This window comes from Sarcophilus harrisii, chromosome 1, assembly GCF_902635505.1.
Source record: "Sarcophilus harrisii chromosome 1, mSarHar1.11, whole genome shotgun sequence".
In the NCBI taxonomy this organism is placed as follows: Eukaryota; Metazoa; Chordata; class Mammalia; order Dasyuromorphia; family Dasyuridae; genus Sarcophilus; species Sarcophilus harrisii.
In genome coordinates this window covers 326129185-326139236 of record NC_045426.1, presented here as the reverse complement: position 1 = coordinate 326139236, position 10052 = coordinate 326129185, and positions in this window count along the sequence as shown.

Sequence of the window (10052 nt, the reverse complement as noted above, 5' to 3'; positions counted from 1 at the left end):
AGTAAATTTTTTATTACTTTTTTTATAGCTTTTTATTTAGTGTGTTTCCCATTCTTTGGAATTGGGGTACATCCATTCTTGCAAGAATGTAAAATAAATCTTTCCTGCATTCATCAGTGAGTCAGTAGAGTTCTTGGTAAGATATTTTGTTTCTTTCAATAGTAAATTTTTTATTACTTTTTTTATAGCTTTTTATTTAGAAATATATGCATAGGTAATTTTTCAGCATTGACAGTTGCAAATCCTGTTCCAACTTTTTCCCTCCTTCCCCCCACCCCTTCCCTCAGATGGCAGGTTGACCAATACATGTTAAATATGTTAAAGTTTAAGTTAAATACAATATATGTATACATGTCCAAACAGTTATTTTGCTGTATAAAAAGAATCGGACTTTGAAATAATGTACAATTAGCCTGTGAAGGAAACAAAAAATGCAGGTGGACAAAAATGGAGGGATTGGGAATTCTATGTAATGGTTTATAGTCATATCCCAGTCTTTCCGCTGGTTCAGTTCATTACTGCTCTTCAATTGTACATTTTGATAAATAACAAAAATCCAGACTTTTGAAATTAATTATTTAACAAAAACTACTGGGAAAAATGGAAAGCAATTTGTCAGAAACTAAGCATAGACTAACATCTAGTCTATATAGTAAATTTAGGTCAAATTGGATAGATGATATAGACATAAAAGGTGATACAATAGATAAATTAAAGATTACCTGTTAGATTTATGGATGAAGGAAGAATTTATTATCAAACAAGGGATAGAGAGCTATATGGAATGTAAAATGGATAATTTTGATTACACTTAATTAAAAGAGTTTTGCACAAAAACAATGTAGGCAAGAAGAAAACTGGGGGGAAATTTGTACAACAGTAATGTGGACTTACTCTCTTCCCTTGTCAGGAAGAAGTCCAACCAGCAATTACCAGGTAAAACCAAGTCCCAGACTTGAAAAGAGTGATAGTAAGGGTGGAACTCCTTCAACCTCCATTGTCTACCTCCCAACCTCTGGGTATCTTGTTTCTGGGTATCTGGGTATCAACCTTTGAGATACTGATTAGCATATCTTTAGACAGATCTAAAGCCTGGTCTTCCAGGTGCATTTCATCTGGCTCCTTGGTCTTCTGACCTCTGAGTTCCTGCTTTTACTTCTGTTCCTTCCTGGAGAAACCCTCAAGGCTGTACTCGCCCTATAAAAAGATCCCTCATAATTAATAATTAAGCCCACTATGAGCTACTATCTCTCTTCTTCATAGTGCCTTCTGAGGGGAAACTGAGGACCTCTCACTTGACAATTCCAGACCCAGTTTCAAAAGTCTGTTAATCATTAAGGCTCTGGGAAGGAGAACAAAAGACTTGCTCTTCCAGCAGAAATATCTGATCTCCTGAACCTTAATGACCTGGAGATCTTCTAAGAGGTCTATAAATTGAGTAATCTCTATTTGTTGGGGAAGCCTGAGGTAAACTAAGTCTCACTTGGGGGTTAACAAATCTCCTCTTTGTGGGAGATTATATGGTTTCTTATAAAATCATTAACTAAGGTAGATTGAATTTATAACTTAGATTCAGTTTATCTGGGGAATTTGGGGAAATGAAATAGGATAAACAGTTGTAATCAGTTGCAAAACTGACTATCATAAAATTCAGGTCAAAATTTAACAAGTTCATGTTACTTCCAAGCATTATTCTTGTGGTCACAATTATATAACTCATTTCAATCTCTGTAGAATTAATCTCTCTAGACTGGCTGAATCCCAGGTTAGTGAAGTTTGCTTCTTGCAAGATTCTAAGAATAAACACTTCTATTCTTCACTTGAGAGATCTCTGAGTGTTTGTAAATTGGATTTGCCTTTCCACACACTTCCTTCTAATGACATTTTTCTCCTTACTACATAGCTAATTCAGGTTACTCTGCTAAACTCCTCTATGGATTTAACCTGCCCGTCAATGGCATCCCCAGACTTCATGGCATATTCCTTTAATGGATTCTTCCAAACTCCTTTCCTTGATAATGTTAACCCTATTGCTTTCCCAACTCTATTTCATATTTGCTGCTCCTGGCACCTACTTTACCTCTTATTTAGGAAAACTTTTTCTCATAAATAAATCTACCTTTTGGCAAAGAGAATGGCCATTGTGAATTTGTCACTTGTTTCTTTCAAACTAGAAATTGCTACCCAAACTTCATTAACAGTTTCTTTGCTAGATGCCTCATCTCTCAACTATATAGAGAACTGAATCAAATTTAGAAGAATGAGACATTCTCTAATTAATAAGTAACCAAAGGATATGAACAAATATCTTTCAGACAAAGAATAACCATAAGAAAATATGCTGTAAATCACTTTTGATTAGAGAAATGCAAATTAAAGCAACTATGAGTTACCATCTCACACTTATCAGATTGGTTAATATGACAAAAAAAAAAAAAAAAAAAAAAAGGGTGAAAAAATTAGGACAGAAAACACTGTTGGTGGAGTCATGAACTAATTCAACCATTCTAAAAAGCAATTTGGGACTATCTTCCAAATGGCTATAAAACTGTGCATACACGGCAATACATTTTGTTCGTGTTTGTCCTTCATTCTCTTTTTTTTTTTTTTTTTTTATTTAATAGCCTTTTATTTACAGGATATATACATGGGTAACTTTACAGCATTAACAATTGCCAAACCTCCTTGTTCCAATTTTTCACCTCTTACCCCCCCACCCCCTCCCCTAAATGGCAGGATGACCAGTAGATTTAAATATATTAAAATATAACTTAGATACACAATAGGTATACATAAAAAATTATTTTGCTGTACAAAAAAATCAGACTCTAATTATTGTACAATTAGCTTATGAAAAAATCAAAAAATGCATTTATAAATATAGGGATTAGAATTCAATGTAATGGTTTTTTAGTCATCTCCCAGAGTTCTTTTCTAGGTATAGCTGTTCAGTTCACTACTGCTCCATTAGAAATATTTGGTTTCTTGTTTGAGGATGGCCTGATCCATCAGAACTGGTCATCATCTAATTTTTTGAAGTATAAGAATTTCCTGGTCCTCTCATTTCCTCAGCATCAGTTTTGAAGTCTCCCAGGCCTTTCTGAAATCATCCTTTGGTCATTTCTTACAGAACATTATTCCATAATTTTCATATACCACAATTTATTCACCATTCTCCAACTGTGGACATCCATTCAGTTTCAGTTTCTACCACTACAAAAGGGCTTCACAAACATTCTGCACATACAAATTTTTCCTTTCTTTTATAATCTCTTTGGGATATAATCCCAGTAGTAACCTCTGGATCAAAGGGTATCACAGTTTGAAACTTTTTGAGCATAGTTCCAAACCTTTCCAAAATGGTTTGGTTGTTCACAATCCAAACTGAATCAATGTCCCAGTTTTTCCCATCCCCTCCAACAATCATCATTATTTTTCCTTCATCTTAGCCAACAAGGTGTGTAGTATATCTTAGAGTTGTTTAATTTGCATTTCTCAAATTTGACTTGGACATCTTTTCATGACTAGAAATATTTCAATTTTTCATCAAATTGTCTTTCTATCCTTTGCCATTTTCAATTGGAGAATGGCTTGATTTTTAAAATTAGAGTTAATTCTCTATATATTTTGGAAATGGGCCTTTATCAGAACCTTTGACTGTAAAATATTTTCCCAGTTTTTGCTTCCTTCAATCTTGTCTGCTTGTTTGTTTGTGCAAAAACTTTTCAGTTTGGTATAATCAAAAATTTTCTATTTTGGATCAGTAATGATCTCTAGTTCTGCTTTGGTCCATAAAGACCTTCCCCTTCCAGGTCTGGAGGTAAACTAGCCTATGTTCCTCTAATTTATTATGATTTCATTCTTTATGCCTGGGTCATGAACCCATTTTGACCTTATCTTGGTGTTGGGTTAAGTATGGATCAATCCTATTTCTTAATATTAGTTTCCAATTTTTATTTTATCAAACATGTTCTTATCCAAAAGCTGGGATCTTTGGGTTTTCAAAGACTAGGTTTATTTGTTGACTGTTTATCCCCAAATAATCTTTCACTGATCAAAATCTTTCCTTGTCCAAATAGTTTTGGTACTCTTTTTATAATATAATTTTAGATCTTACAGCCTAAACCATCATTTGATTTTTTTTCATTAATTCCCTTAAATTCTTGACCTTTTTTTTTTCCATAAACTTTGTTGTTTTTTTTTAGGTCATTAAAATAGTTTTTAGTCTGATTGGTATGCTAAATAAATAAATTAGTTTAGGAATATTTCATCTTTATTTTTTTCCCCTATCCAAGGCATTTAATTTTTCAATTGGAATCCACTTAATTTGTGTGAAAAGTGGTCTGTAATTTTGCTCATAAAGTTTCATTTTCCCTTGGCGATAGTTCCAAATATTTTATATTTAGTAGTTACTTTAAATGGAATTTCTTTTTAACTCTGACTGTTGGATTTTTTGGTGATTATAAGAATCTGATGACTTATTGGGTTTTTTATAACCACAACTTTGCTAAAGTTGTGGATTATTTCAATAACTTTTTCTTAAATCTCTGGGGGGTTCTCTAAATATACCATCATGTCATGGGGTGATATTTTGGCTTTATTGCCTATTCTTATTCCTTTAATTCTTTCTCCAGCTCTTATTGCTTGCTAGGTTTCTAATAAAATTAAATAATGGGTGATATGGGCACCTTGTTTCCTCCAGATCTTATTGAATAGTTTGGTTTGTCTCCATTCCCAAAGGTTACTGATGGTTTTAAATGTGCTGCTTTATTTTTTAAGGAAAAGTCCATTTTATTCCTAACTCTCAAGTGTTTTAATGGGAATGGATGTTGGTTTTATCAAATCTTTTTCTGCATCTATTAGGATGATCATATGGTTTTGTTAATTTGGTTATTAACATGGAATTTATTGATGTTTTCCCAATATTGACCAGCCCCATTCCGGGTAAAATCCTCTTGATCATTGGGTATTATCTTGGGGATTTTTCTGTAGTCTTTTGCAATATCATTTGATTTTAGCAATTTCATTAGGAGATTGGTCATAATTTTCTTTTCTGTTTTCACCACCTGGTTTAGGTATCATACCATGTCTGTTCATAGAAAGGGAATTTGGGGACTCCCACCCCTATTTTATCAAATAATTTTTTGCCTTTAAGGGCCAATTGTTCTTTAAATGTTTGGTAAAAAACCTTAAAAATCATCTGGTCCCTGGGATTTTTTCTTGGGGTTGTTTAATTGCTTTTTTTCTTTTTCTGAAATGGGAATTAAACCAATTTTCCCTCCTCTTGTCAATCATATTTTTTAGGTATATCCATTTCATGGTTATCAAATTTTTGTAAAAGTTGAGCAAAATAACTCCTTATTATTTCTCTTTTCCTCTTCATTGGTGGAAAGGTTCTCCTTTTCATTTTAAGACTACTAATTTCATTTTTCCTCCCTCCTTTTTCTAATGATTTCCAAAGGCATCTATTTTATTGGCTTTTCATAGAACCAACTCTTAGTTTTTTTGTTCAATAGTTTTTTTACTTTCAATATTTTTTAATTTTCTCCTTTTAATTTTAAATTTCCAATTTATTTATTTGATTGGGTTTTTAATTTTTTTTTAGTTTTTTTTAGTTTTCCAAAATTCATTAATCTTTTCTTTTTTTTTATTCAAAGTAACCTCTAAGGATATAAAATTCCCTCTTATTACCGCTTTGGCCCTCCCCAAAATTTTTTATGATGTCTCATCTTTCATTATCTTATGAAATTTTAATTGTATCTATAATTTTGCTTCAAATCATTCTTTAAGTGTTGTTTAGTTTAATTATTTTTGGTCTATTTCCCCTAATTTTTTTTTTGATGTAGTTTTATTGCATCATATCTGAAAAGAAAGCATTTACTATTTCTGTTTTGATTTAATTTAGTCTTTATGTCCTAATATTGTCAATTTTTGAATAGGTTCCATGAACTGCTGGGGAAAGTATTTCCTTTATCTCCATTCAATTTTCTCCAAGATCCACATACCTAATTTTTCTAATTTCTATTTACTTCTTTTTTCTTTCTTATTTGTTTTTGGTTTGGTTGTCAATTCGAGGTGAAGGTTGGGATCTCCTCTATTACAGTTTTGTTGTCTTTTCTTCTTGCAACTCTCTTCTTCCTTTAGGGCTAGTGCCTCCACTTGGATGCGTTAGTTTTAATTTGAAATTGCTTCTTGTTTATTTACCCTTTAGCAGGTTAGTTTCCTTCTTTATCTCTTTTAATTAGATCAATTTTTTTTTGGATCTGGATAAGGATGGCTACTACTTTTTGACTTCACCCGAACATTGTTTTGCTCCAGCCACCTTTACTCTATATGTTCCCCTGCTTTAAATTGTTTTTAAACAACATTTGAGGGTTCTGACTTTGATCCAGTCTGCTTTCCTCCTCTTTTGGGGAGTTTCCCATTCACATTTGGTTAGAATTACTAAATCTGCCCCCTCCTAATAACCCCAGTTGTGGCCATTTTGCCTCCCCCACCCTCCCCCCTTTTAAAACATGCCCTCTTGTCACGATCTTATCCTCTTTTAAATCCTCCCTCCCCCCCTTTGGGTCTTTCCCCTTCCTTCCCTTATTACTCTTTTCTTTTTCCCTTTTTCCCTCCCCGTTTTTAATGAGGGAAGAATTTTCTCTAAAACAAATGTCAATTTTTTTTCTTTGACCAACTCTGATGGGAGTAAGATTCCACAATTTCCCCCCTCTCTAAATTCCCTCAGATGTGATGTTCCTTGCCTCTTTGTGGATGTGGTTTCCCTCTTTTTATCCCTCCTTACCTTATTTGCCATCATCCCTTTTCCATATCTACTTCCCTTTTTTATTTATTCATCAATCAAATTTTACATGTATTTTTTGTATATCCACAACAGAAATACAATTCTCAAAATTTTTTCCTTTTTCATCTCTTAGTTCTATTCTTGGAATCAAATTTTTTTTGTTTAATTCTGGTTTTTCTTCGAAACAAATGGACTTCATTTGTTTCATTAAATCCATCTTCTTCCCTGGAAGAAAATGCTCACTTAGCTAAGTAGTTTCTTACGTAAGTTCTTGGGCCTTCCGAATATAAGGGACCAGATCTTGGGGATTTATTGTGGCACCTCTTTTAAATGGTTTTTTTGGCTCTTGTAAAATTTTTTTCCTTCATCATGTTATGAAATTTGCCCAAATTCCTTGGGGTTTTATTTTGGGTTTCTTTCAGAAGGTGTTGATGAATTCTTTCAATCCTATTTTCCTTCTGATTCTAATCTGGGAGTTCTCTTTGATGATTTCTTGTAAAATAGTATCTAGGCTCTTTTTTTTTCATCATAGTTTTGGGAATCCAATAATCCTCAGATTATCTCCTAGATCTATTTTCCAAGTCTGTCGTTTGTATGATAATTCGTGGTTTTTTCAGTTTGTATTTTTGTTTTTTTATGATTCTTTTTAATGAATATTGTTTTCAATTTTTCAGTTCTAATTTTTAAAAAGAATTATTTTCTTCATTGCTTTTTTCTTCTTTCTGTATTGTCCAATTGGGTTTTGAATGTTTGTTTTGGTCTGTGGAATTTTTTCCTTTCATAATTTTTTTTTGTTATTTTCTTTTTCAATTCCAAGTCCTACTTTCTTGCGTGTTCTTTGTCTTTTCCAAACGGATCCTACTTTCTAGTAGATTCTTTTTTCAATTCCACAATTCTTACTTTCCCCTTGATTTTTTTTTTTCCAATTCCCTTTGCATTCTGGGAATGTTTTAACTTTTCAATTGTATTTCAGGAAGTTGTTGCTCTCCTTAAAGGAGCTTCTCTTTCCTTTCCCCATTTTCTTCTAACCTCTTTTGAGACAATGGTCTCTTCTTAAAACTTTAGAAAGGAGGACAGTCGTGCATTTTTTGCTTTTGAGGTCTCTTCAGGTTTGTGACCTGCTCTTTTTCTGCATAAAGGCTTGATAATTCTTTTCATCTTTTTATTCATGTTTTAAACCTTTGGGGTGGTCTCTAGGCAAGGGGGTTACCAGCTTGCTCTGCAGACAGGGAAAGATTTAAAATTTCCGGCTCGAGGTATGGGAGTGCTCGGGTGAGGTTTTTCCCTTCCCCAACAGGAAGTGGATTCGCACAGGCCGAGCTTCAACGGCTTAGTAGAGCTGAGTGGATTACGGTGCCTTGGCTAGAACTAAGTGGTGAGTGTCACTGCCCCGGCGGAACCCTTGTGGACTGTGAGTTTGCAGCTGGCCCGGCCGACTGCCTGGAACTCTGCCCAGTTCTCCCCAATGCAACTCGGCCCTGGAAAGCTCTTAGGCCCCAAACCGAGCTCCCCACTGTCAGATTAGGCTAACCGGGCTCGTCCTCCTGCCATGCAGGATCACAGCCCCCAAGGAAAAACTCTTACTGCGGGTTGGGGCTGCGGCTTGTGCTGAATCTGTGCTTTCACCCCTCCGTTTGAGACCTCCTCAGAACCTAATTTCTCTCCTGTCTCGATCTCCCCCTGGCCCCGGAACCAACCTTTTTTGGCGAACTTCCTTTTCTTGACCCGGTGAGTTGTTCTCTTTTATCTTTGTGGCATCAAAGTATTTTTGAGGCTCGATATAATATTGATAAAGAGGGTAAGAGAAGAGCTTAGAAATTTGCGTGTCTTCTCCGCCATCTTGGCTCCGCCCCCCTGTCCTTCATTCTCAAAGAGGACCAATGACATCAGGGAGGTGATGCCATGACATGTAAGGGTATTGGATTTAAGTGAGGGCAAAGTTACCAGCCTCCTTCACTCTTCTGGAATCCTTTGCATCCAGTGGCAAGATATAGTTCAGGAATATTGGAGATAGCCCAGGATGCAGCAGGTCTTTTTAAGCTAAGGTATTTAACAGACCTTGGTTTGACTGAGGTAACTATCCATTCAATGGTTAAAGCTAGGCATTAGGCATTAAAAAGAGGCAGAGAATGGCCTCTTTCACTTAGCTTAAACAACAACAACAACAACAACAACAAAAACCAGACCCTTAGGATTTCTGGCCAAAACAAAAACAATAGGTATTCCCGTTCATTCTGAGTCAATCTGGCCCAAATAAAGTGGAACTTGGCCAGTTGACCTACTGTTTGCCAACCAATGAAAGACAGAGTGATTTGGGTTTAAAGTTTGATTTTTCAGTTCTGATGGACTTGGCCATCCTCAGCAATGAGATCAACCAAATCATTTCAATGGGATAATGAATTAACCACTACACCCAGAAAAAGAACTCTGGGTATGACTAAAACCTTACATTAATTCCCAATCCCTTTATTTATCCCACCTGCATTTTTTGATTTCCTTCACAAGCTAATTGTACAATTTTTCAAGTCGATTCTTTTTTGTACAGCAAAATAACTTTGTCATTATACTTATTGTGTATCTAATATATATTTTAATATATTTAACATCTACTGTCATCCTGCCATCTTGGGGAGGGGTGGGGTAAGAGGTGAAAAATTGGAACAAGAGGTTTGGCAATTGTTAATGCTGTAAAGTTACCCATACATATAACCTGTAAATAAAAGGCTATTAAATAAAAAATAAAAAAAAAAGTTTGGTCTTTAAGAAAGAAATCAATTACATAAAACCCAAGATATTTTGGGAAATTTCTGTCATCAAAATTTACATTCCTTTGGGGAAAGCACTGGCAGGTAAAAATATAATACTCTATGTGAACATTTTCCTTTCATTAATTCCCATCTCATTATATTTTCAATAGAAATCTTTATTTGCCTTCAAATCTTATCAACTGAAAAGAGAAATAAAAAAGAAACAAAAAGAAAAAGAAGACTGATGGGATCTGAATACAGATAGAAACACTGTCATTTTACTTTATTTTTCTTTTTTTGTTTATATTTTTTTTACAACATGACTAATATGTTTTTATGACCACACATGCATAACCTTTATTAAATTGCTTTTGTTCTCAATGATAGGGGAAGGAAGGCAGGGTGAGATAGAATTTGAAACTGAAAATTGTAAAATAAACAAATATTAAAAATTCTAAAATTCAAATTAAGCAAAATATAATGGAGTAAAGAGAGGAAGAGTCTTTTCCAATTAA